The 7775-nt window shown below is 40.6% G+C and overlaps 1 long non-coding RNA gene across 1 annotated transcript; it reads right to left on the bottom strand.

Annotated features, from left to right (window-relative positions):
• Positions 1-936: 936 nt before the first annotated feature.
• Positions 937-3807, bottom strand: LOC311509606. The gene is made up of 2 exons (XR_014699850.1): positions 3594-3807; positions 937-1330 (listed from the first exon to the last, which is right to left on the bottom strand). It is a non-coding gene; the product is annotated as an uncharacterized lncRNA (long non-coding RNA).
• Positions 3808-7775: the final 3968 nt, after the last annotated feature.

Raw genomic sequence — 7775 nt, 5'->3', positions numbered from 1 at the left:
GAACCTTCACAGACGAAGACATCTATGTCAAACTGGAAAACCTTTCTCTAAACAGGGGAGGTGGACTGAGATAGAATCAGCCATCAAATTACAATGCTGTCTCAACTACTGCGCCAAGAAGTTTTACCCTCATTCACACCTTGAGACCAAGCACCAACCTCTGGGTCTTAACAGTGAAGTCCATGCTGAAGTGCAAAAAATTGCAGTTCATCGAGTGACCGCTTGAGGCTGGCTTCAAAAGGGAGCGAATCCCCAAAGACCTCCCCGTTAAAATGCACTACTTTACAGAGAGATTAAACATGTTCACGCAGCCTGGTCCAAACAGTGTTAGTCTGGATAGCTTATTTGCATAATTAAGGACATTCCCACTTTGAGTGACAGATGGGCGCTACCAGAGGTCGCTCGGTGCTAGCCCTGCTCATCCTCACCTCAGCGAATGACAACCTTTTGGCTGAGTTTCAGGTTTTGGTCCATTTTTGATAATTTAAAATACAAATAACACCTGGCTGCTTTGCTGCAACTCCTACCATAACATTCCAGAAGTGAGTCCTCAAATTTATTCGGTGAGTGAATTTGGTATCTTGTAACGGTTACCTAACCGCCACCGAAGTGAAAACGAAATTAATTAACAATTTTGTGTGTCTGTTTCTCTGTGTAAAGTTTTCCTCTAGGTGATCCAGACAGGCTGCAGTGGTGTTCAGCATGAGATGAAGAACTGGACTATCAGGACTTCTCATCTGGGCAGTTAACACTCTGGAAGTCATCACTGATTCCTTATTACAGCCCATATGTCTTAACTTCAGTGTTGAATTTTTGAAAATGCAAATTTTGACTTCAATTTCTTAAACTATTATATGTAGCAGTAATGATTTTGATTATTATGATTAATTAGTATGATGCTGGTATACTTGTTACAGAGAACACAAAAGACCAATGGAGAGTAAATGCAAATAAAATTTATTGAAATGTGTTCCATAAATTGTAACAGACACAAAATGACGACTTCATAATGTAAAAGTAAACACAGATATATAATTTATCCCATCAGAAATCTGGTGTCCAGTAGCTTCATCACACAGAAAATAAACAAATATACAGTAGCGTCATCAGTGACAACAGTCCAGTTGGTTCCTCACAGGAAGTCATATGGCCGGAGGGACAAAAGACCTCCTGTCCCTAGAGCAGGACAGATACGGCAGCCTGTCGTGTCGAGGGTGGTGGACATTGTTCGTATGATGAGGACGTTCGGTGCTGCTCTTCCTCACAGGGACTAGGAAAAGAAGAGGAGAAACCGCAGTCCACGCCAGCCAGAAAGCCGCACACGTCCAGCCTGCAAAGAAAATAAAAGTTATTAAAATATAATAAAAATGTACAGTTTAACTTTCCGGTAATGCTGTTAAAAAATAATAATAATAAAAAGTTAATGAATTTGTGCAGTATAATGTCAGTAACACAACTCATAATTTCAAACGTGGTACAGCTTCACGTTAACTTACCCCAAGTAATGTGAGGCAGGAAAACTGGCATCAAACCGGTGGGGGGCCGCCCAAAAAGGCCGAGGTATCAGAAATAAATGAGTGACAAAAATATCCCCTTATCTCTTCATTGTCTGTCCCTATACAAAGTGAGACTGCCAGGTTACAGATCAGGGCTCGTGTCGGATAATCTTAACCCCTATGTGAAAAAAATATGGGAAAAAAATAATTTGGAGCGTATTAAACAAGCCACAAAAGAAATAAAGAAAACAAAGTAGTAATATCGCGAGATCGCACGCGAATTCATTCACTATCGCGACACCTGGCTTTCAGCTTGCTGCGCACTGAAGACGCTATAGACATATATATATATACACAAATCCGCCGCGAACTCTATGGGCGCCGCCATCTTGCCTGCCGCCATTACTGCGTGCCTGCGAAGTGTGACGGTGTACAGTACAGTTGCCGGTACCCTCTAATGACATTTCAATGAAAGCGGATCCTGCTCATGAATGTAATGTAATTAAGACGTGTATTAATTTATGACAACAATAAAACCGAACGTCATTCTACACTAGCTGTGCTGCTAATATGTTCACAAGTTGAAAATAACTATTAGCCACGACCAGTTGTAGCAATAAAATATAATACATGTTCTTACAGATATTCAAGATTATTTTATTAATCATCTGGCATGCGGTGAGCTTCAGAACCGTGAATTTCACAAACAGTTTTATTCCAGGCCTGTAGTTTTGTGCTGTTGTTAAAACAGCCAACCACACAACACGATCTTCCCGGCATCACTGGACAGCATACGTACAAAAAAAAACTAAATAAAAATAACATTTCCTACAGCTAACATCTGCTACAGCCGCCGACGGGACCAAAACGCTACTTACGCTATTTCCTTAGCAGCAAGGCACGCAGTAATGGCGGCGCTGCTTTACTTCCGTGTATACACAGCCGGTATATTTTGGTCGACGGAGCCGACACGCAATGCTGCCTTTCCGCAACACAACCGGCGTATTATGGGAACATGGCGACGCGCAGTTACCTGGCTGTCAATAGGCGTGTTCGACTTCATGCAGATCCGTGCAGATCTGACTTGACGTGATGCATGCTGGGTTGTCATGCTCATAGATCTCGAATATGATTGGTAAAAATGAACTCGTTCTACCCAGCATGCATCACGTCAAGTCAGATCTGCATGAAGTCGAACGCGCCTAAACACCTAGGGTGGCACCTGAGGTGTCCAATCATGTTTCAGAGGTGGCCTGGCCGCGCCTCTAGCCCCGCCCCTGTGCTTGAGACTGGAGCCTTTACCCAATGAAAAGCGCCAAACGAGCCACAGTCGTCAGTGAAGGAGCACAGGTGCAACAACAGGTGAGTAACAAGCCGTTTACAAACACTGGGCAAAGCAACGTTCCTATTTGAAATCTCAACACCACCCCCGGGGCCCCGGAAATGAATAAACAACTCGGATGAGTGGCCAAACAAATTCAAAAAACTACAAGATGTCCACCTTTGGATACGCATTAATGCAGTACACAAAATATCCAATATTCTCACCATAACTATAACCATCCTGATCATTTATTTCAAATTTGTACATTTTTGCTTACACTATTTTGATTTTATCTTACTAGATTTATTTTACTTATTTTTTATTTCTATTTTATTTAATTTAATCTTTTTTTCTAAGTCTATTTGTCCTGCGCTATATTTTGTACGGCTGGAAGGAAAAAGCCAAACACCAAACCTGATGTTAGTTAAATAAGCCTGCACACCGCGCCGCACAACCAGGCCGCAGGCGGTGGTCCTATCGGGCCTACCTGGCCTGCTTAGCCTCAGGCCTGTCGTCCATAACAAAACAAAAATAGGGGCAAACTCTGGTCTACCTGCATCCATAGAAGCCTATCCTGTAAAGTATTATGTACACTAACCTTGTTTTCTTTGTATCAGCATAGTATCTATTCTAAAGTCAGCCAACATTCTACTGGGAGCTAGCAAGTGCTGGCTAAAGAGTTAGCTTGTCTAATCGCCGATGAGCTGAGCATGACCGAAGTTCATAGGAGTATCCAAACTTACTAAAGACAATGTTTTATAAAAGTAGCTTACCCGATATGAAGTGGATGCTGCACACACGAGCATTTTGTCGATCGCCTCGATTCAATCCTCTCGTCTTATCGCGTTTAAGCTCCCGTTTCGTCCATCTCTTTAACTGGCAAGAGCAGCTAGTAAACGATTACGTTTCCGTTTGGAGCTATTCACCTTAATCCTCCGGTTTTGGCACGTAACAACCAAGCTAGATGGCACTTTGATAGCGCTAAATGAACGGTGGCCTCGGGCTCAGGCCTGCTGCGATTCTAATTTCCCTCCAACACGTTTTTCCTCCGTGACGTGATCGTGACGCAGGACGCAGGACGCCGAAGAGTCAGTTGGCTGTTCTCGACTGCGCCTCTCGCGGATACTCCAAATATGGACATGCAGGTAAAGCGAAGCGAGATTAACCTGAAACTATTCGTCCAATGCTCTAAAAAATCATATGTTAAAATTATTATACTCGCGTTAAAAGTCATATCCTGTGTAGACAAATAAATATATACACACACACACACATATATATATATATATTTGTTATGTTATTGTGATACCTTGGTTAAAGAGCAGCTGTGGATTTAGCAGAATATACAATGACTTCAGCTGCAAGGCTCTCAATCAGCTAACATTTACATGGTACACATTTATCCAAGCTTCACATTTAAACTTAAATTCCTGTTTTGACTCCTCCACATCTGCCAAACACAGCAGCATAAACTCATCACCATGGCTACTTTGAAAATATATAGATGATTTTACTTCACAGACTGTATGCATTAAAAGATTGTCATCCATATATTTGAGCAGCTTCTTATTCTACTTCACCCTGCAGATGAGATATATAACAGTACTGTCAACTTGGTGTTTTTCATTAACGTGAGCATTTACTTTACTCCCATTTTCCTCCCACAGTTGCAGTCATGGCCGTGGTTGTGGGGGGAAAAGAGGACCTGAGCACCCAGGGCCTGAGCAGGGAGAGGGCCCGGGAAAATCCTGAATTTATTTGTTGTTTACTTGTTGTGTAACTGCATCCAATTAACGTTAACATTGTCATAGTCCAGAGTCAGTGGGCATTTACTGGGATGTAAATTACATCAGTACATCTCGTGTAACACTTTAGCAAGGCTTTATTTCTTTTTCTGCAAGCTGAAGAACAATTTTATTGAAAAATGAGATTATTTGATTTATTTGATTTATTTATTTGATACTCTGTGTACAGTTGTTGGCTCCTGTTCAAGAATAAATGTTTTTAAATCGAAATGTGTCATTTCATGGATCAAAACGTTACTGCACAAACCAGATGTAGCCTGATGTTTATAGGTGTTTGAGTACAAGTAGGCCAAATGCATCAATTCAGGTGGTGAACGAAAGAACCAGTCATCAATATAATCTGATCTGATTTTAGCTTAAAACCCTATTTATGCTTGTTTATTTATAAATAAATGCCCCCATTTTTTATTTTTTATCTTCGTGCACTGGCATGGATAGGGGCCCGCTGACATTAAGAGTGTACACAGCCCAAAATTCGGTGCTACGTCCCTGGTTGCAGTGTGGATCAAGCAACCATCAGAAGAGAAGCACTGAATGTGCTCATCGTCTGCTGTGGCGTCAGCGACTTGGTGGAAGTCGGCAACACCAAGCTGGTCAACGTGATGAAGGAGCACGTGCAACAGCTTCATCTCCGGCACCGAGGTATGATTGTATTTTTGTTTTGGATACAAAAATAGAAGGTTGGTGCCCATCCAGCCAAAACTAGTGCAGCGACACGTACATAAGCCTGACTGACGAAATGTTTACTTTTACAATTTATAGGTTAAAGTAAAGTTCATATGTTTGTGTTCAATGTCCTTTTTATCAAAATTAACCTTTGAGAGTTTTATTACAAGGTATAGTTCACATTTCAATATATTTCACTGAATACTCAAACTCCCTTTGTCTTTAATCCTTGACCATCAATGTTAGAGTTCACAAAAACCCCAGTTCAAATTAAAACTACAAGCAAATCGTACAATACATATAAATACTGATGAACACTATATTGATGCTCAACTCTTATGCCGAGAGAAACAAGTCAAGTTAAAGTAGAAAATTAAAATACTCCTTCTGCGTTTAAGTCTTCTGACAAGGTGTCAAAATGTGGAGAAAAATAAATATTCATCTTCATATTTTCAGCTGTAACCGTTGACTATTATCTTATAGAAAAAGTTTAGATCGCCAGTCTATTAAGACATGGATCTGATAAATGACAGCTTATAAGAATTTGATGTTACTTAAGTGTATTTAGCAGTCTGAGCTATTTTCAGTAACGAACGCGATCACTGCTATTCAACCAATACCACATTAACAACCTAATTAAAGACAATTCTTGCATTCGGGATAACAACACTACAAGTCACACAAATGAATCAATGATGAAGTGATGACTCTCAAAGCGTCCACTGCACAGACGTCCGGTTCTCGTGCTGAACATTCGCTGCAGCCTGTCTGGGTCACCTAGAGGAGTGTGTGCAAAAGGACAACAATGTGAAAATAAACTCCTCTGACAAGCTTAGTTGTCACTGACATCACATAGAAACCAATAAAATAAAATAAACACAGGTGGGATTCACTTCACATTTGGAGGGTGCAGTTGTGGTGACGTGCATTAAAATGATGATAGAATTCACTAACAACATGCATCATGTAGTTCATACAGTTGACCCAGCATCTCTCTAAACTTGTTTTGACAAAAGTCTCACGCATTGAAATAAGTTCACATGCTCAAACGCCACACATGACATTTCTCAAGCTAAGAAGTGATAAAACTTGCCGCACATTAGTAACATACACTGTTCTAGTAATGTACATGCCCATGGGTCAGCTGCAGGGTCATCAGCCAGGAACCACCATTCATTCTTTAACGTAGGGCTGGGCGATAAAACGATAACGTGATCAATATCAATAGAAAATACATTTGATAGAATCCTCAATAATTTCACTTGAACTCTGTTAGAGAAAAATAGGAAGAAAACCCCGAGCCAGAACTGCAAGTCATTGTGTGGGATGCAGGCAGAGGAAGGGCTTTAACCTCTCAACCTATCACGGTCCAGCGAAGCCAAGTTGGTGGCGGCAACAACAACAACAGCAACAACAAAAAATACATATAAAATGCATATCAGCCTCCAGAGTGCTTTATGCTGCCCTACTCTTTTGAGGTCTATTCAGTGGTCAGTCGGTGTCAAGTCAACTTCCCCTGAATCCAAGGAGTCCACTAAAGAGCCAACCGTGCCGACCACTGCTGATATATCCTGTCAAAGCAAATATATATATATGATATACAGTAACAGCCAAGGAAGCATATTATCCGTTTGGAATATGAAAATTTTAGTTCCAATATGTAGAAAAATACAATTAACCATGTGTCCACTAAAGTCAGGGTTCCTGCAGGTTTGAGCAAGTGAAATTTAAGACTTTTTAAGACCTTTTTAAGACCATTATAGGTTACATTTAAGACCTACTCGAAGTACAAAAAATAAGGAAAATCAGAGACCCAGAATTACGTTCAAAATAATAAAATGTATTGTCATTCAACTATCAGCTATCCTCTAGACGTGATTTAACATGCATTGAGACATGTCCCAACTTCCTCCATCCGATGTGCCATGCATAGATTTGTAATGCATTTCAATGGAATTAAATGGCTTTGAAACACATCGCTGTAGACCGTGTTATCTATTTATTGTGTTTTATCTTGTAAAGCACTTTGGAAACCTTGTGTTTGTTAAAATTGTGCTATATAAATAAAGTGGATTGGATTGGATTGGATATAGAGTTCCAGGCGTCACGTGACTTTTATTTTTTGTTGACACCGCCATATTGGCAGGAAAACTGAGGAAAAATTAATAGAGCCTGGGGTGATTTCAGGCCGTCAGAATTTACTGCGCACTTTAAACAGATTATATATCACAGACCCTTATCATGCCCCAGGTGTGTTATTTTCGTTCAAGCTGTTAACAGCCAGTGTTTTACATGGTGCAGTACCAGTTTACGCCACACGGCGGCGCCTCCTTTGTTTTCATCGCTTAGTTCAGCAGGTGTCACTCTTGAATCCGTCTCTTTATTATTTTTTTGACTTCCTCCATCTCCGTAATGTGGACGCAGGTGAAGGCTACAAGCCACGAACGTTTTATTATGGGTTAGTATAGTGTTCTGTAATATGAG

This window comes from Chelon labrosus (genome assembly GCF_963514085.1).
Source record: "Chelon labrosus genome assembly, chromosome: 24".
Classification (NCBI taxonomy): domain Eukaryota; kingdom Metazoa; phylum Chordata; class Actinopteri; order Mugiliformes; family Mugilidae; genus Chelon; species Chelon labrosus.
The sequence above is the reverse complement of the archived record's forward strand: the minus strand, read 5'-3'. Positions and strand labels throughout refer to the sequence as shown.